Consider the following 20,638-nt stretch of genomic DNA (forward strand, 5'->3'; position numbering starts at 1 on the left):
CTCTCTTATCTCTTAACTGCTACAGTGGGGAATGATTGGCAGGTGCTTTAGACATAGGATTATAAGTATGAGGTCAGTATTCAAGCCAGAAGTTACAAACCCCACTTTACACAACAAGGGAAGCCGAGTGCTCAGCATCCCGCACCAGTTAATCTGTGCTGTTTACTCCCTTGGTGTAGAAGGTTTTACACTGATAAATTCTGACTGCTCCTCAGCAGAGGCAGAGCCGTGGGCAGTAACCTGAGCAGGACTCTCAGAGCACAGTTCTGCCACACCCTAATTTTAGTATCATTTGCAAAAAACACAGAATTTCTCTAACAGCATCAGCAAGCCAGGCAAAGCAGCCAAGCAGCACACAAAGGAGCTCCTGGGTTTTTGTCTCTGGGCTGCTGGGGGTGAAAAGGGAGATTTGTCAAGAAACCTTCTAGAAACCCTGGGGGTGAAAGGAGAGGCCTGGAACTGGCTACAGTAAATGAAAAGCATAATTCAAATGCTGACATGTACTTCACAAAGCTGTTCATTCAACTACATGGGAAGGAACGGCACCAACCGCAATTTAAAGTAGAAAAAAGGAGAAATGGGGAAAAAAAAGCTTAGGTACAGCATTACACAGGAGCTGTTCCCAAGGCTTCCATCCAGAAACAGACTACCAAGCTTTCATTCAATAAGGTACTGCTAGAACAAAATTACCTCCTGAGCGCTAATGGTCTCTTAGTTATAAACAACCTCTTTAAATAAAGGGGAAAGAAAAAATGTGCGTTATAAAGGAATTCGCAACACATTCCCTTCAATAAATCCTTCCTCCATTCAGTGCTTCCCAACAGGAGCTGCTCTACCAACTATCATCACCAGTAATTCTCTCCCACTAGGGGGAAAGTAAAATAAAAAATTCAGACTATAAAAATATCTCCTTTATCATAGAAGAAAGTCATTATGAGCCTCCATGCTGCCTGGCTGATGCCTGTGCACACTGATGGTTCCCTCTTTCTCCAGTAATTGCTGGCAGAGGCAGAAAGGAACAAATGCTGACCGTGTGAGGTGCCTCCAGAGACTCCAGGTAATCATGCTCATTTTATTTATAGTAACAAGTATTTTATTTGATTTTGTTTACACCAAGAAGAATAGGTCCAAAGGTTCCTGGCAAAAGTACCCTGTTAGGGCAGCTGGGTAAGTTGGCATCATAATGTGCCAGGTATTCCCCTTCTGAACCACCTACCCTTGGCATATGCCTGAAAAAGGTTAAAAAAAATATTCCCCTCTATTTCCCAGAGCTCCTGACAGTTCCTACCAGCTTGGTTTGTCCCCTGCCAGCTCTGTATCACTGCCAGCTCCAGATTTCTTGGCCAGTGCCCTGCTCTGGAGAAAGTCTCTCTTTGGGGCAGCCAAGGCTGAGTCAGAGTAGAGGGACAAGCAGCAGGATCCTGGGATGAGCCCTGCAGGACACTGTGCAAGAAATGCTCCTACAGGCCCCCACCCAGAACTCCAGCTACTGCAAACACCCTTTGGTTTCCAGATTTCCCCAGCCCAGCACACATGCCAGAGCCAGGCGTGGATGTGCCAGCTCTCCCCAGAGCTGCTCACACATTCCAGGTCCAGGCAGTGGCAGAGTACATCCCAAACCTCCCAGCTGGCACCCCCTGCCAGAAGAGCCCAGCAGGTTAAGGGATGAGCCCAAGGGAACCAGCTCTGCCAACCCACAGTCCCCTCTGCAGGGCTGTTCCACCACCAACAGAATGACAGGAGAACAAACAGCTTGGGAGAGAAGTGGTTTGGACTAAGCTGGACTGGTCAAATCTGCCTCCCCAGGCCTGGCAAAAGAGCTGCTGTGGAAGGCAAAAAGACACATTTACCTTAAGCAAAGCCCAGCCAGAGAAATCAGCAATTTTGTTCTCCAAATGCACAAGCTTATTGCTCATAAAAGGTTTACACTGGCTGGAGGAACCTACACTAATGAAGTTTTATCACTCCCTACACCAAGTCCCCAAGGGAGTCCCAGCAAAGCTTTGGAGGCAGCCACAAGTCTGGGATTGTGCTGCATCCCATCTGAAGGAAAAACAAATCCTGCTGGCAACCTAAAACATCAAGCAGATATTGAGGATGTATTCAGCCTTGAACCAGAAAAAGAAAGAAAAAAAAAAGGAAAAAAAAAATCACCCACGCTTGTAAGCTGGTCACACCCTTAAGCTCTCCAGAGAAGTTTTACAGCTTGTAAAACCCTCATGATTCATTTGGAAATAAACCACAGTCCGTGTGCAGCCACAGCAGTGTAAGCTTTCACCAGGGGAAGAGATGCCTCAATCAAGTGGACTTCAAGAGGACACATAAGGAACACTAATATGTGTCAGGGACTAGCTACAAACAAAAAACGTGTGTGGGAATGTGCCCCATACCCAGAAGAATTTATGCTGAGAAAAGCAGGTTATTTATACAGGAGCTTTGTTTTCAGCATCACCACTCAGCTATCCATTATCTGCCCCAAAACAACAGGGCACAGGAGACTAATGAACAGCATGAGCAGGAAATACAGAGATGAGAAGCGAGATTCAGAGAACAAATAGTTCAGGCACTCTTGTATTTTACAGAAGGTCATTCACTGGGCCTTTATACTTCATTTATCAAATTAGATCTGAATTGGTGCAGTCATCCTGATTCAAGAAACCATCACACATATTTTCTCTTCAAAAGGGGAAATAAACACCTTATCTCTGAAGCAGTTTCCATCAGAGGATCTCCGAGTCCTTCCCTGGCACTTTGCCTCACAAAACCACCCAGGCAGAGCTGCCTCCCCTACAGACAGCCTTCAGAGGTGCAAAGAGCTCAAGTGTTTTGCCAGTAATGGCTTAGACCAGATCGCAGATCCGCAGATGCACCTGACTGAGCCAATTATCCATGTGCTGCCCTTAACCAGTGGGATTTTATAGCCTCTATTTTTCTAGTGCTTTCCTTGTCATCATAAACACCCCAGTGTTTGCTCACAAGTTGTTCCATTAAAAACAAATGTGCTGCCACTCCACGGCTGTGGAATTTGCTGCAGAAAATCATCCAGAGAACAGCCCTGCCTTGCCAGCCACCTGCACCACCTCCCCCTTTAACTCTAACCCAGAGGCACGTTACAATTACATTATTCCAACTAAATAAAATTATTTTCCCCTGTTCCAAGACATAAAACAACCACATTATTATGGCCATTGCCACTGTGATTTAGTAATTTAAACAAAAAGACATACACAATGATAAGAACATAGTAAGTAGTACAGCACTTCATTACAGCTGGCACCAGTATTTATGACCCCTGAAAGCAAAGATGGTCATGAAAATTATATGCTCAAACCTGTCACTTCAAAAGTACAACTTAATCATATAATGCTCAGCACAGAGGTTTCAAAGACACTGATGATATTTTGGTTTTTTCCAGGTGAAGGAAAGCCCTGAGAGACAATAAATCGTTTAAGGTATCGGTGGAAGCGGCTTACTTACGAAACAGGATTTGCAATGCAAAAAGTGAATCAGGAAGCATCACCCTCACACACTGCACCCTTCCTCGGGCTGCTGCTGAGTCTCTCCAGCTGCCTCCTGCCTCCCCCAGAGCAGGACAGGGACAGGGACAGCCACCCAGGGCCACAGGAAAGGGTTCACTGCTCTCAGAGCTGAGAGAGCAGCAGAGATGCAGAGCAGCCACTGGAGAGCTGCAAGTGCTTTGAGAGCTCCTGACCAGGCTGCACAGGGAAGTTAATCTGGTAAAAATGCTTTGGACGTGTAGCCACAGCCCAAGTACAGCTCTCTGCCAAGACTGAGGACAATACATTATTAACTAAAGTTTAATTATATCCACAAACATACATTTTTAGCTGAGGTTTACAACCACCTCTCTGTAGATTTGCTTGTTCTTCTAGTGGTCCTGTTAAGAAATGAGTTTCATGATCACTTTCATAGCCCAAAACACACATTCATCTGGTATTAAATTTACTTCTGTTTTGTTTCCATAGGAATTTTGCTGGTTCCATATTAATTAATTTATGTCAGAAACAGACAACACTTCACAAAGGACCCTCTAATCAGTGGCTATTAAGGGTGGGCTATAATATGGTTTCTTTGTAACACTGGTCAGAGTATTTTCAAAAGGCAAAGCCCAGTTTTAAAAAAGAAGCTATTATCTCCCCACCAAATGAGTATGGAAATTAAGGAGCACTTAATTATTACATCTGCGATGCTCTGAATTAGTCAAGATAGATTTCCAACAAGTATCATTCCCTGTAGAAAGAAGAATCTGGTTACTTGTAATATATAGACCATGTTTTGTGGTTTTAAGAGAGATTTTGCAGGAAGAATGAGTCAGCAGCAGACAAGCAGCCAGGTCTCTACAGCCAGCCAACAACCATGACACGGCCTTCAGTGGGGAAAGCCTCACACCTCAAAGACCCAAGTATAAGGCAGTCCCACTGAAAGGCTGCCCACTCTTCCCAGTAACCTGATGGCCAAAGAAGCCAAGCAAGTAGCTCTGAAGACTTTATCTCCTATTCTCTTTCATGTACATCAACTATATGCTTAAGCAAAAAGCACAGTCCCCATTCCAGAGGAAAAGCCAAAATTCAATTAATGACACCAGTCTTTAAAAGCCAGCTGAGACTGCAGAAATGGCTCATTCAGGAAATTTTTCTTTCTGAAAGCTTCCATGAACTGTAATAATGCAACTATCGCAGGCATTTATTTATTAATACAGAAAGATTGATTTATGAGAGATCTGCAATCAGCTTAATCTCCAAAAGCTTGATGCAGTTTAGCCCCTGGCCAGAGTTACTCCTCTGCTTTGACATCAGGAAGCAGCACCCCAGAGCTCAAGGGTGACTGGGAACAGCCCAGGGAACACCTCAGCAAAAGCAGCAGGCACCCTGCACTCCCTCAAGCTGCACTTTGATGCCAGGCAGTGACAAGGAAATGAGGCAGACTCCACAGGCCAGGAAAGCTGGTGAGTGGAACAGTCAGGGGGTGTGTGATGGCATGGGTGGAAGGAGATGGAGAATTGACACTTTCCCTTAAATCAGCTTGGCAGGGAGGATTATGAAAGGTTGGTAGTGTGAGTTACCAGATCCTGCTCTTGTGCAAAAGGAAGGCCAATGTCAGATGGTCACAGCACAGACAATGCAAGGAGCAGCACATCTGTGTCTCTGCTGGGCAAAATATCCCCCTGAGCTACCAGCAACACAAGTTTGGCAACACTGGAGCCACTTGATTTCAGGGATATTAAATTAATGTATTTATTTGCAGTAGAGGCAAGCTTATATTAAAAGAAAGGGAATGGCACAGGGGGTATTTCGATTCATAAGAGGCAGCTATGAAGACAGCACTAAGATGTGGGGAGGAAGGGAAGCTTTCCAATGGTTTTGAAATCATGATGGGACAAAGTAGCAAAGTTTGAGTAGTCAATAAAAGTGTATTTCAGGTCTTCAAGGAAGCAGATCTCCACAGTGCCTGGACTCCCTCTGCTACAAGAGACAATTCAAATTAAAGCGTTGCCATGTTCCCAAGTATCAGGATTCTGGTTCCTTTTCTGCTTCTCCTTTATCACCAGTGAACAGCCATGGTGATAACAAGAGGAGTGAGTACAGCTGTCTAGAGAGATGGCAGGTACTGCCTTGAACATCCCACAAAATTAAACACAAGCTTTGCCAAGAGCACAGAGCCAGAGCAGAAATAAGAACAAGCACAACTTTTCTACCAAGAGGAGCTCAGGATCACAAAACTGCTTCCTGCTGCCTCACCTCCTGCACTTCCTGCCACCCTGTCCAGGGAAATTGCCTTTTCCCGGATCATGACCTCCAGAACACAGCCATCCACTCAGACATGAGCACTAAGAATGCCCCAGCAAAGTGACAGTGCCGGGACAGTCCCTCCCCTCAGGGTTATCAGAAGCTCAGCACTGCTGTTCCCACCATGGCCTTGAGAAGGGACACCCTCTGTGCCTCCTGCTTCTGCCTCCTCATGACAAAACCCCTGGTACTCAGCCAAAGCTGAGCATCCGAGCCCTGAGAACACAGGGAAGGAGAGAACTGCTCATCACTGCCTCTGAAACAACACAGATGATGTTTTGCTTATTAAGCACACACGGAAAGAAGAATTTGAGCTGTTAACATTTGTCATTGCTGTATCTCCCACTGAACCCTGGGGAACATAGATGGGTGCTCAAAGCAATGGGCACCACGGGCCATAAGGGTGATGTGAAAGTAAAGACAAAGGGCTCCAGGAGTTTGTTTCACATGCAGAGAAAGCTTCCAGAAGGAAGAATAAATAGTATTTTGAAGTTCACCTGAAAGAAAGGCATCAGACAACTGCCCAGGAGACTGCCAGCTGCCAGGGTCACAAGACTTGTACTACCTCTGCCACATGTTCTTACCCAGGAGCCTCACACTGAGGCAGGAGGTGCTCTTGGGTACCCACCCCACTGTCCACACGAGTGCCCCTCTGCTGACCCTGTCTTCAGCTCCACAAACCACAGGGACACCTCTGGCTGTTGCTTACAAGGCCACAGAAGGGTCATGAGAGCTCATGCCATCCTGGAGAACTGAGAAGCTGCTGGGCAGGACCCTTCAGGGTGCAGGGGAGCCCCCGAACCACTCAGCCAGGGGCATTTCTACCCACAGCCTCCCTTGCCATTTCACAAGGTGGCTCCTCACTGGCACAGCTGCTGATTAAAGCTTGCACTGACATCTGAAGACTCAAAGGCAAATTAAAATAACCCTACACTTGTTAATCCAATTCATGCTTTTTTAATGACTAGAGTTCCTATCATGTGGAAAGCATCTCTTGCAGGAAACTGCTTTGACCACTGCTGTTCATAAAAGTAAAAAGACTTGCTAATGCTCTCCAAACTTCCCACAGAAGTATTTATATCAGAACCCCTCTATTTTTTTCCTCCAACAATAATCTAATTCATGTGACTCTTATCTTAACTATGAAACAGCACATTAAATCCAGGATCACAGCTCATTTAGATAAACGGAATTGGGCACATCCAGCGAGTCATTCCTGCTGTGACATTTCTACTATTGACAGAGTTATTTCCAGGCCCAGTGTGGGCAGGGAACGGGGAGGACTCTCACCCTTCAGCACAGTCACTGCCCCTTGCTGAGAGTGCACAGAAGAGCCAGATTTTCTCAAGGGACTCTACCTGGGTCTAGTCACATGTTAATAAACATTCTGGCAGCATTTCCCAGAAATAACCTTCAACTGTTACCTAGAAACATAATCCATCAAAATAAACCTCAAAATAGCAAGAAACGAAGAGAACTTTTACTGGTAGGCTGTATTCTAGCTATATATACAAAAGAATTAGTGGACAATGTGGAGTCATTGATCAAGGGGATAGCTCAAATTAATTTCAAGGTTATTTTTTTTGTTCTTTTATAAACACAAACAGTGTTTTTAAAAAGTTTCCTTTACCTCACTCTTTCCTACACTCTGTGAGCTCTTAGGAATAGAGTTGAACATCATGGGCCTCTAGAGGACTTGAGAGTACCCAGTGGAACCAAAGCACTTAGCAGGTGATGAGTTGAAGTGAGTTAGAGCTTAACAGCTAAATCATCCAGAATAGATTAAAATTTCCCATCAAATAAATTGAAAGTTCTGCTTCAGCACTGAACAGTTCCCCTTCACCCTACAGCCCCATCCCCACACTCCTTTTTAATCTGAATAAATACAGATGGTATTTGCCTCCCCCTCTTTTTCTTTCTATTTTTTTAATAAACTGCTGAGATGATGCAGGAACCACAGGCAAAGGATTTTCTCTAGGTACTCAGAGCACTCCTGATCTGCATCTTGATTTCAACTTGTAACTCTTCATAATCAAACCAGGTACATGGGTCTGTCAGTGCATGGGCTGGTGAATCCTCCTCTCCCTCACAGCCCCTGCACAGGATCAACACAACAGGCTGCCTCAGTAGGAACTGGAATTTCCTGGAGTTTCCACTGGAGGCTGTGAAGCTGAGATACCATCACAAGTGGCTGGGGTTCAGCCAGGTTATCTCCCTGATAACCTCCTGCAGCCCGGGGACGTGTGTGCAGCGTGACATCCACGTGCTGAGCTCCAGAGGAACCAGACTTGGCTGTAGCTCATCACTTCCCAGCACTGCCTGAGTGCCACAGAGAGGGAGCTGGGCTTGGTTCACAGGGATGCCTGTGCTCTGTCTGACTGCATCCATAACAACGAGCTGCTGCCCATTTACAGCTCCCCTCCTTCCTGAAAAATTGTATTTTCAACCAGATGACATGCTTCTGATTATTAAGAAAGATCTCTGTATACCCCAGAAATTAATCATTTCTCTACTCTGCTAAAACTGATGACAACGTAGTCTTGGTTCTGGAAAATTAACTGCTATAGGTCAGTTACAAAGATATGCAATTTAAAATTTTCATATATTCTTTTACTCAGGTAGAATCCTCTCTTCAACCCTTCTCTGCAATCATCAAGGTTTTATTGGAACTGGCATAAATATTCAATCCATGCTGCTCATCAGTCTGGGTAGAGAGAGATGGTGGGGGTTCACTTCAAATCCCAGGGCAGGTTCTTTTCACACCCATCAAATTTTGCTTTTAACCTCAGTAAAAGCAGGGTTAGATCCTAAACTGGTCAACCCACAATGACATAGGGGAGACTGAAATGGATGAAGACAGTACAAGGAAAGAGAACTTCAAAGCAAGATAGTTAATCAGACAAGGGTGTATTCTATGCAATAAAACAAGCTAATTACCTTTATCTGTATTACAACAAATATCTTTTACTTCCAAAAGTCCTTAAGGCTGCAGAGTTTTCAGTTACCTTTTCCCCCTGTTTCCTCTAGGATTAATACTCTTCCTCAGCAGTCTGCTGCCAGCTGCTTCATGACCTCTCTGGATATCATGAATTAAATTCTTGGGTTTTCTGACTTGTTCCACCATTAGAAGGACATTTATCAGGTTAAGCCCAGATTTCTTTCACTGTCTTACCATCAGAGTTTTGGATGACTAATCAAAGGACTGAATATATTCTAAAGATTTCATTCTCCCTTCACTATTTATACTAGTCAATGTCACTTTGACACTATTCTGGCTTTTCACTGCAAAAAACTTTCCAACTCAAATTCCCTTAAAACGAACATGCTCTCATAAGCAGACAAGTGCCATTTGCTCCATCTTGCCCTCCCCCAAGTTAGCTTCAGCTGTCACCAAAAACACAGTAAGCATTTTCCTCCTTGGGAACTATGTGTTCTTGCAGTTATACTCAATGGACCAGAAGAGTCTGGCATCAGAAAAAGAACTATCTGATTTCTTGGACCCACTGCAAGAGAACCTGGCTTGGCCAGGCACAGTTATAACCACCAAGGATTCAGTTAAATTCAAGATACCCTGGGCAATGAACACTGGCTGTACCTGGGCAATGAACACTGGCTGTACAATCAGGCATTCACCCCCCTCAGATACATCTTTGGGGCTCTGACTGCTCTCTGAAGGGTGTTTCTCCCTGCAGTTATAAGTAACAGGGAGTAAAACACTCACTTTGTATGTTAGCGTGAAGATTTTCAGAGTCACCATCTATGAACTGCCACCACTATTTTAGTAAACAGAAAGTAGTCAACAGCTCTTGAGAACTTTTCACATTTTCACCTTCCTGTTTCCAGTGTGTTCAGATCTGAAAGCACGTTTTTCTGCTTAATTCAGACTCCACATTTAATATCTATTATTTTCACCATGATCCATGTTGCCTTTTTTGATCTACATTACCTAGAATTTCTATTTCTATGCCCAGTTCTAAGGAGGGAAATATGCCCTGAAAAAGCAGCTGCACCTTAGACCTACCCTGAGATACTGAACCTTGCATGCTCCTTTATGCCAGGAACTGCCACACTCAGATGGCTGATCCTTGTGTGGCAATACCCAGACGTTGCAGACGATGTGAGGAAAAAGTACAAAAATGCAAAACACACTTAAATCATCTTCCTAAAAATCTGCTTAGGGCAACAGTTTTTTCCAGATAACTCTACATTTCCATCTTCTGCCTCACCATGTGCCAAGCGCAGTCCTCATGCACAGACAGCTTCCAAGCAAGGGAGGTTTCCCAGACCTGCCTCTGCTTAAGTGCCCTTCTCTCACTTTATTTATTGCCCCTTTCCATCACACTATTATGACATGGTAAAAGCACATCTGGACCACATCTGCAGCCTTCTGTCCCCTCCAGGAAGGGCCCAGCATCTCATTGGAACAGCATCAAGGGGAATGGTATCCAATGTCAGGGTGAGCTGCATCACATCTGCTCTATGCTGTGCTCAGGACAACCTTCTCCACAGAGCTTTTCCAGGAGAGGTTGTTCATCAGGTCTTATTTTTAAAGAATCTGGGCCAAGTCATCCCTGCTGTAGCTTTAATGACGTCAATGAGCTACAGCAGGGGTGAAATTGGGCCATTATTTTTTATGTCCATATGTCCTGTGCCTATTAAAGAAAAAAAAAAAAAATGGAGAAAGAAGATCAAGGAAGAAAAGTTATTGAATCAAAAGACTACCCGGTGCAGAGATTAACATCTAGATGTGGAATGTTCCTCTTTTGTTCCTGCTGTACATTATAAATATAACAGTTTATGGAAAAAGAAATACTTCTGTAGTGTCAAGGTACAATGTGAGTTCTACAGTGACAAATTATATTCACATTTTGTATCCTGTTTTGATAAAAAAGCCAACAGAAAAATCGTTACCAGAAGAAGGTCTCTTCAGAACTCCACTAAAGTGAGCGCCACAGTTGCCAGTAAGTGTTAGTGTCTCCTCTCTAAAGCCACATTCATCACACCCAGCATACCACCACCAAGTAGTAAAGCCCAGTGGACCTTACCCTGAGCTCATTTCTTACTCAGTCCAAAACATGATAACACAAATACCAAAAGAGAAAAACACGATAAGGTTAAGCCTAAACAGTGTTCTCTGTGAGTACCAACAGCCTCAAACGCCAACATGAGAAGGGACACAGCTGAGGAGCCCAAGCCTGCAGATGTGGGACTCCAGCTGTGAACAGCAGCAGTACCAGCCACGATTCTGTGGGGTTTTCAGGGGGCTGAACTGCACCACTGATGTTGATAAAATGTGCAAATGGGTTTCCCACCCCCACGCCCCAGTCCACGGGTACTGCCTGGGCTGCAAACACAGCTCCAGCTCAGCCGACCGCAGCCAGCAAGACCCACAACCACAACTTCTCAACTCCACACTCAAAGCCCACTTCACTGACATTTTAGAGTATGAGTAACCATATTCAGAGGGACACAGGTAAAATTACTCACCCACACGCCTACAGAGAGTCAGGCTGAGGCACCTTTTAAGGCAGAGAGCAACTGCCCAGCAACAGCCCCAGATCACAGGAGCTGGTGTTCCGGGCCTCTGCTTTGTAGATAACTTTTATTTCAAAGCTTTACAGAAGATTCCTTTGAAATCTTTGACCCTAATTATCCAAGTCGCAGCTTCAGTCAAAGACTAAGTCCTCTCTGCAAAGGCCTTTTTTCCAATTGCTTCCCCTTTGCATTAATGAGCTCTTTTTCCCACAATAAGCTACAACAGTTTGAGGTTTTGTTTTTGTTTTTATTTTTATTCCTCTCCTCCCTTCTCCTCTCCCATTCCAGTTCTGGAATCAAAATAACTTGAGATGGAAAACGTGTGACCTCCCAAGCCTTTATTTACAGTATCACAAACCACAAGGGAAGGTTCTGTCCAAGTTTTCCAGCTGGAATGAGAACGGCAGGGAAAAAACGTGCCCTCGTTTCTGCAGCTGTGATATTTAACACATCACAGGGGAGAAGGGTGGGAAGGAGGCAGGAGAATTAGAAGCCAGTAATGATGCCATGGAAATATCACATGAAGCATCTCAGCCACACAGGCAGGTTCACACGATGACATCTTTTCTCCTCAGAAATAAACAGAGCTTTGTACATGCAAATGTAACTGTAAAACCAATCTGATTCAATGGTGTTACTTCTTCATTTCTACATTAAACCAGATTGTAAAACACAGAAACTTTCTGGACTCCATCTGAGTTTGTATCAGTGCTGTAATGATCTCTCTTCATGCCACCATCCTCCAAAATTATAACAAAGACTTTGTCAAAAAACAGAAGCCTAGCAGCAAGAGAATTCTCCTCAGATATTTAAACAGCACAGAAAAACAAACACAAATGAAGGAGGTTTAGATCTATAGAAAGTTACTTGCAACAGGAAACTGTCAGTTAGTTTGTGGTTACACCACAGCAGCATCACAGCCCTTTCCTCTCAGTTAAAGATGTATGTCCAAACAGTTCCTTGTGTCTTGTGTTTCTATTGTAAAAGGAGGGAAACCACCAAAAGAAAAACTCATCCATTTCCATGAGAAATTTCATAGTGCCACATTATACAGGAGACTCTGTAGATCCCTTCTTTTTGAAAAGGGATCCTTCTGTACCTTTCCAAACATCTGTGTCCTGGCAGGTCTAAATGGGTTTACCTGTAACTCTCCCACCTTTACAAGATCCCATTCTCCTTTCCTCACCTCTCAGCAGCTCTCCCTTTTCCCTGCCTGGCACAGTAACAAGTCAACCTTTACACACTGAGACAGGGAAATGTCACAATTGTGCTGCTCCATTATGCTGCCAAACAGGGCTCCTCTCCTTGCCAGACAAAAGCAGCCATCACCCAGCTCCCTGGAGTGTTATCCCCCTGATCTAACTCTTCACAGTGAGTTTTTCATTTCAGTTGATGAAGGATCCAACATGAAGACAGATTTCCCTGCATTTAGTTGGTTTCCACAAACTCACCCCTATCAAGGGGTTCAATTCTCCTGTCATGGGTCCCACACTAAGTCCCCTGGTAAGTACAAGGTGCAGAAAAGGTAAGGTTCAGGCCCAATTTGTGTCCTTATAAAAGGACATAAGGCTCTGGATGGAGAAAAGCTGGTCACATCACACAGCCAGGGGTAGAAAATCACAGCCCAGCATGACACAGGCACAGGTGCTGCAGGCAAGGCAGGGAGTGCTGGAAGGACAGTAGGAGACAACTGCAAACCAGAACTGTGCTTCCTTTTGACAGGACACAACACATTCCTTCAGTGCTGTTACAAATTGCTCAGAGGGGACATCACTTCCCCAGGGCACAAGTCCCCTGTCCCCAGTCTGCCTCACATCTTCTCAGGCACCCTTGGATTCAACCTCATCTACCTGCCCCTCTTATTATCCTCCTGCCCAATGTCAGACTCTGCCTCTTCTTCCAGATAGAAAACACCATCCCATCCAGGCTGCTGCAGCTGCAGGAGCAGTGGAAGCACAAAAAGGCAGCACAGTGCCCAGGAGAGCTGGAAGTGAGGATGCTGAGGGACAGAGCAGCAGGTCCCTCCCCATCCTACATCAGCACCCTCCATCTCCTCATGACACTGCATCCCCCTGGCTGCCAGCCAGGCCCCACAGCTCCCAGCATCACTGGCACACACAGCTCACTCTGCACATGCCTCCCTCGGGCTCTGCTCACAGCAGGGATTCAGGACACTTCCCTGGATTTTGAAATAGTTCTATGCAAAATACTCCCAAGGATGACTTGCACAGGAGCATTCTACCAGAATTTTCACTCTGTCCAGCAGTTTGGATTGAAAGCCTTCAGGTCTGGAGAAAGTAAAGGGCTGCACAACGATGCTGGCAGAACAGAGGGGGAAATTACCCAGAGCCCACAGCATTTTCCTGGACATGGTGGTTCAGCTTTTTGTCTCCATGAGCACCGCATTCCCTGACAAGGTTTAAAACCCATTTCTCTCCCTACATTCCCTACCTGCCAGCTCACAGACGTTGCTCCTCTCTGGTGACGCAAGAGCAGGGATTCATTTTCCTGTGAACACCATTCTGGAGGCAATTTCCCCTCACCTACCCAGAGAATTAATGACCACTTGGGGCATCTCATCAGCCCTGTAAAATCCTCCAGGAAAGCAAAATGAATGGAGCCTCAGCCCTGGGGCAAAGCAAACTCTAAGCTCTGCCAAGGATTGCATTTCTTCTCTGCTGTTATGGTTAATTCAGAGAAAAACGCTCCCTCTGCAAGAGCCTGTGGGGGAGTGTGTGACCTAAAACAGGAGGCAAAGCTCTTGGGATACAGATGTTCCCCCTCTGCACAGCAGCACAAACTCACACGCCAATTAATGCCTCTCTGAGCATAAACTCCTCTGTTCAAGCTGCTGCTGGCAGCTTTTGATCCCAGAGAGACCTGGCCACAGCTCCTTTGGAACTGCAGCGGGCAGGCAGGAGCTGCTGGGCTCTCTCCTGAGGAAATCAGGTATTCCACAGAGGGACAAGGTAGTACTGGAGCAGCCTACCCAGCCTGGCACTGGGCTCTGCTAATCCCAAAGAGAGGAAGGAAATCAACCTGGAGAATGGCAATGAATTCATTGGGAGCCAATTTCCTGACAGGAGACAATTATGGTATTCAAATCACCCCTGGTTTTCCACAATTTCTGATAAAGGTATTGCATGTTCATACAGAGCTGGTGTCACTGCAGTCTCAGTGTAACTGCTGTGACCCTGAGGTATAAACCCAGAGAGACTGAAAACGTATTTCAGTCTGGTAAGTGAACAGTCTCAGATCCAAACTCATTTATTCCTTCTCTTCTTCCCAGCAATTCATTGCTCTTGAAGCAAAACCTGACTATTGTTAAGTTTTACTATCACCCCAAAGAAACATTTGGTGGAGTCAAAAAGACCATTTCTGATAAAGGAAAAAACCACTTAAGTGCTGAGCAATGTACTGGAGGGAAATAAGATGATGCAGAACTGTGCAGTCAGGCTAAAGGCTGACACCCTGTCTACCAGAAAACTCCAGCCACTAATTTTGTGGTGAGAGCTCACACAGCGAGATATATTTCTAGAATTCACACAAGAGGTTTGGATGGAGCTGGACACACACAGTGAACCCCCAAGCAACACTGCAAAGGTGACAGCATAAGGGAGTAGCAGGTACACAAATTCATAAAAAACAATCTCTTCACTGTTCCTTGTTAAAGCCACCATGGGTAACTGCTTCCCCTTCCACACTGTTTATTGGGAAGTTCTGCATCTCAATCCTATTGGCAATCCAAAACAAATTCAAAGTTCAGAGGACAAAGAAAGGTAGAAACTACAATTTGATCGTAGCAAATGAGGCTGTACTACTTTTTATTTTAATACAAATAAAATCAACAAGGTTAAGATTTTTTTTTGAGAAAAAAAAAACACACCCAAGATTTAAATTAAAAATTATATTAATTGCACATCCTGTGCAGCCATTTTCCCTTTTAATTTATTTATTTGAAATATTTTAAGCAGGAAAGGATGCTGACTAAACAGAAAAAGGCAAGGAGTGTGAGCTTTCTTTCAAAAGAAGTTTATTACCAATGCACACATCTATGCAATTTAAGCCAACCATGTCCTGTGACTGCCAAGCCCTTCTCAAAGAGCTCCTGCAGCCCTTCTCCAGTCTCCATTTCAGCACGTTTTCCCCAAGCATTTACTCAAGTGGAACCCAAGCTAAGGTTAATCTCCTCTCACCAACAGCAAGTTAGCATCCCTCAGATAAATTACCATTCTCTCTAGTAACATCTAAATGTTTTTTTCTAACCAAGAAGAAAAAGAACAGCCATCCAGCTGAAATGTCAGAACCTACCTTCTGCAAAAAATCTTTCTAGATGCTTCTGAATGCAGGAGGGAGCAAAAACAGCATTGCTGAAAAAGGATGTCACTGTTGGTCCACATGTGTCAACATCCTAGAAAAAGACAGAACACAGTTGCTGAACTGCCATGCCCATGGGAAATCAAGAGCAAGAATAAAGCTGCATTATTTTTCCAGTTACACCATGCTAATGGCTCCTATGCAAACAACATAAAGCTACAACATTTTATAATTGCACATCAGAGTTTCTCTGCAGACATCCCTCCGGTATGTCAGAAATTCAATACGTGATAGTAGGCGGCAATGAGCACCTCAGGGATTTCAAGTGTGTTCCAAACCATGAGTCATCGTCATCTCTAACTCATGGAAATTAAGAAGGAAAAAAAAAGAGAGAAGAAAAAACACACACGTTGCACTGACCACTCTCACGTGCTCCCTCTGTACAGCACTTCTCCTCAAAGCTTCTCCTCAAAGCTTTTCCCTTCTGAGCTTGGATCTCTGTGACTTCCCAGGAGGAGACACCACAGACAAACCCAGCACACCACAGATCCTTCAGGGAGCCCCCAGGGCCTGGGCAGGATCCCACGTCTGAGGGTGGAAGCAGAGCCAGAGCTGCCCCTGTAATCCCACAAATCCTTCCACAACTGGAGGAGCAAGGAGCCAGCAGCTCCCACAGGGCACAAAGGCAGGGCTGGTGAAGCAGCAGCACCCAGGAGGGCAAACCCAGGTGGGGAAAGCCCAGGCACCCCATTTACACTCCTGTTCCAGCCACCTGCTCCCCCCAAGGCTGACTTTTGTCAGGAGGGCTGAGGGCACAAGGAACCTGCAAGTCACTGCTTTGCCTGTTCCAAGCAGCCCCATTGCCTTTCTAAAAGATTCCTTTGGGCAGTCTCATCTTCACCTCCAACCACTGCAAACTGGTTTTAATGCTGGGGGTTTTTTAATATGGTTTTAATGCTGCTTTTAAAGCAGCTGGGTTGCACTTTGGAGCACACACATGTGCTCTGCACTCTCCTCTCTACTGATGATCTCCCCAGGTTTATCCAGGATCCTTTAGGTCTTCTTTAATGTTTTGTTTCTCTGTCCTCCAAGCAGCAGCCAGAGCAGAGCCAGGGCTCTCCCAGCACTGTCTAACAGGGTGATGGAGCAGAGAATGTTGTCGCTCCCACATGCTCACATTAAAACTGCCTCTATCTCACTGTACTCCCCATTATCCCTTTCCCCTTCAGGTCACAAAGGGCACAGTTGTCCTCCCCTGTGCTCCCTCCTAGCAGCAGGGGCTGTGTTTTGCACCAGAACATGCAAAATCTGGGTCCACAACCACACAAATAAAAGCACATCTCCTTGACTGGGACTCGGATCCAAGCCTCAACACTAGCACCTGCTACCAATGTGTTACACAAAAAATAAATAAAACATCAATACACTCTGTTTCCTTCCCTACAGAAACTGACATGTTTGGAAAAAATATCAATACCTTTAGCTGCAAGCACTGCTTCAGTTAACATAAATTTATGTCTTGCCAAGAGCTTAAAAAAACTCCAGTAACTGATCTTCGCTCTTGTAACTTCTTGCACAGCAATTTAAAAAATATAATAGTGCTTGCACAGGTCAGATTCATCCTGGAGGAAGAGCAAATTCAAGTAACATTTCAGGACCATTAATCTCAGAAATCTCACCAGGAGCAAGCAGCCAGACAGCTTAAAAATATATTTAGTCCACAAATGCTTATTAACGTCATTTGCTGATTCACAGCTGAGGCACATAGAGCCCAAATGGCACTTCTGCTTTCCCAGGCTGGGTGGCAATAATAATAATAATAATAATAATAATAATAATAATAATAATAATAATGGTGGTGGTGGTGGTGGTGAAAGTGCTGGACATTAAGTTGCTTCACTTATCTCAAAACCATGATGCATCTTTTAGATTGGATCTGTCAGAACTGGGAACCACAGGTCCAGTCTGTGGCCCTGTGGTTTAGGATCTGATCAGAATTTATCTGAAACTGAATCTTAAGTTTTCTTTTCTTTCACTGACTATTGATCTTGCTGCCAACATTAATAGAGTCAAGATCAGAGGATAAATAAAATTAATTCTTCAGGCTCACAGCAAAATAAACACTGAAAATCACCACTACTTTTAAAATTACATCCTCTTATAACGGAAGAAAAAATATTTGGTGATTTGATACCTGTGCCAGAATTTTTTGTGCGTGCACCTTGGGGTGGAATTAACCCAATAAATTCTTAATGAATGCTTTAAGTAAAAATTCTTTTCACAAAAGGAAATGTAAATTTCTTCCCCTACTGTTATATACAATATGACGATGCAAAGCTCAAAGGACTTTCTCTCTAAAGCAACTATTCAAATCTCTATGATGGAAATATATTTAAATACAACATTTTAATCTTGCTTTGCCTTTGAATTTTAAATGCCTTTTTATGAAAGCAAGTATTCCATTAGTCCTTTTAGCCACTCTACCATTATGATTTGCAAGTAAACAAGAATCCTCACACTACCTTTCTCTTTTAAAAGGAGTCATTATAGCTGTGTAGCTTTTAACTCAATACACATCTAGTCTGATTGAGCCTTACCAATTATACAATAATTCATTCCTCAAGAATGTACAGAATATATCTGAATTTTTTACAGGTTATACAATAATTCATTCCTCAAGCACATTGGGATTTGTCCATATCCATTCTTTCCCCATTTCCCACAAGCAAGACAAGTCTCTCTAGGTGCTGGATATGCCAGGCACCATCCTCCCAAAAGAAGCATCCACTACAACCCACACTTTGGTAAATAAATTGTAAAAAATCGAGTCAGAGCAGGGCCCTGCTCTCTCTGTCTGGCTTTGCTGAGCAGGGAACAGTTCTCAGAATTAGCAGGGCCTGGACACAGAGCTTCAAAGGGTTTCAGAGTCTGGGTGAGGCCAAACTCAAACCCCCCCCCAAAAACTCAAACCTGCAAACCTGGAAGGGCAGCCACAAAGCCTCCTCTAGGTAAGAAAAATCAATCTTCCTACCTCCATTATTCTTATTTGTTCTGGGGTTGGGGTTTTTCCCTGTATTGTACATTAGGGAAGGATGACAAAAGTTCTTCTTTTCAGTGGCAGTAAGTCTGTACCAAATAGAAAAACTGATTTCTCTGCACCCTTGTTAATGGTACTGCAATCAAAAGTGATTAAAAGCAAAAACATTTCTGTACAAGAGAAACTGAAAGTATTGCCTATGGGAAAACAGAAACACTGGCATTTTCTCTGCAGCAAACACTAAAAGTAATAGATAATTAATGTAGCCTAGGACATTATGACATCTATGAAACTTGTTTTCTGGAATAATCATAAACAATTCACCTTGATTGTATTCCCAAGTCATCACTTTTTAAAGTCACTGCAGTTTGCAGAGGCCTTGCTGATGCTATTCTTAATTTACTTATTTTTAGGTGTGAGAACAGATTACCAAGGCAAAATTTAAACTTAAAAATTGTCAGGTTTTCATCCTCTTCTATATCATTAACCCTCTCTGCATTTCAGAAACATGCTGTGCTAAATGGAAATCAATTACACAGTTAAAACTGCTTCTGCTTTAAAATTAAACTTCTGAAGTGTGGGAGCATTCAGCATTGTTAAACAAGGGGCACATTTGTCCAAACCACCAGGAAAAAGCAACGCAACAAAAGCACAGAAATGTGAGTTAATGCAAGAGCTCCCAAAAGGCTGCAACAACATTTGTGTTATGGGTGATTTGCAAAAAGGAACATTAGAAACTCCCTCCCTTCCTCGAAAGGCTTTCAGGGAAGCATCTGAGCAGCCCAGAACCGAATCAAAGACCACCTCCGGCTCTGGAGCAGCACAACAGCTCAGCAGCACCCGAGGCACAGGAAAACAGACCACAGCTATTAATAGACAGATTCACATGTAAATATCTCTTGCAAAGAGGCAGAGGTGCCACACAGCTTGTTTTTAGCATCAATGTTGAAAACACCACACTGCACTAACAGAACTGGCATTTACCTTTCCATGGAGGATGATTAATTAATTATAAGATGCTTTCTGCTGGCTTCTGAAGGCTTCTCTGCTGAACTGATGTGCTGCACTTCACTTTCCAGTCCTTCCAGGAGGCACCATCGCTGCCACCACTAAATCCCTTTATACTGGTGGGACGGGCAGGGCTCCCTCCTCACCATCACCTGGACAAACACACCCGGTGACAAACCCCAGACCACAACTCACCTGCCTCGAGGAGCAGAGCCCTGCCCAGCATAGGCAATAAAAAAGCTTCTGCAAAGTCAGAGGCACTGAGAGCACCGTCTTGCAGGGAGAAATGAACCAGCACAACTATTCCTCATGATCACCACAGCTGGTCTAGCTCAGCCTCCTGCTCTTGCCCAATCTGCATGAATAAATTCTAAGCCCTACCGAGTGTCATCTGTGGTCAAACACCACATGCCCATGGTTTGGGAGCATCAGTTTCAGACCACAGAGAGTCTCCAGAGCCCTTTATCCTCAGAAAAGGTGGTTTCTGTTCTCCTAGCAGCCACCCTAAAGCACTAAAGGGATACAAGTGAGCAACTAAAAATCAACAAACCACAGGGAAATAAATTCAAAATCCTAAGAACTCTGATCAGAGGAACAGGCTCCAGGACGTGCCAAGAAATTAATCAACATGCAAGAGAAATGCAGCAGTTAACTGGAAAATACAAGCAGCTTGGAAAGGCACTGAGACCATTTTTCCCTCTCTGATGTTTGTAGCATCTGGACCCTCCAAGTGCCCCGGGGTTACATTCCCAAAGGAGCACAAGGTCCTGGCTGCACTGTAAGCAGCCAGACCCAAGGGAAAGGGAGGTAAAACAAACAGCAAAAAGCTTCCAGAAGCTGCCTGGGCTCTGGACCCTGCTGCAGCTATAATGAGCTTTTCATTTGCCAAGAGCCCTCTACCTCCTTCCTTAGAAGTCATTAAACCTTTCCTAAA

General features: G+C 44.3%; 1 protein-coding gene across 3 annotated transcripts in view; it reads right to left on the bottom strand.

The window, feature by feature from the left end:
- PITPNM2 (phosphatidylinositol transfer protein membrane associated 2) overlaps positions 1-20,638 on the bottom strand; it is a 125,643-nt gene that overhangs the window by 95,190 nt on the left and 9,815 nt on the right. For all 3 annotated transcript variants that reach the window (XM_030958868.1, XM_030958866.1, XM_030958865.1), the window contains exon 2: positions 15,654-15,753. The gene's annotated coding sequence lies outside the window, so the exon portion shown is untranslated. The remainder of the gene's footprint in view (positions 1-15,653; positions 15,754-20,638) is intronic.

Source organism: Camarhynchus parvulus, chromosome 15 (genome assembly GCF_901933205.1).
Source record: "Camarhynchus parvulus chromosome 15, STF_HiC, whole genome shotgun sequence".
NCBI classification, from domain to species: Eukaryota; Metazoa; Chordata; class Aves; order Passeriformes; family Thraupidae; genus Camarhynchus; species Camarhynchus parvulus.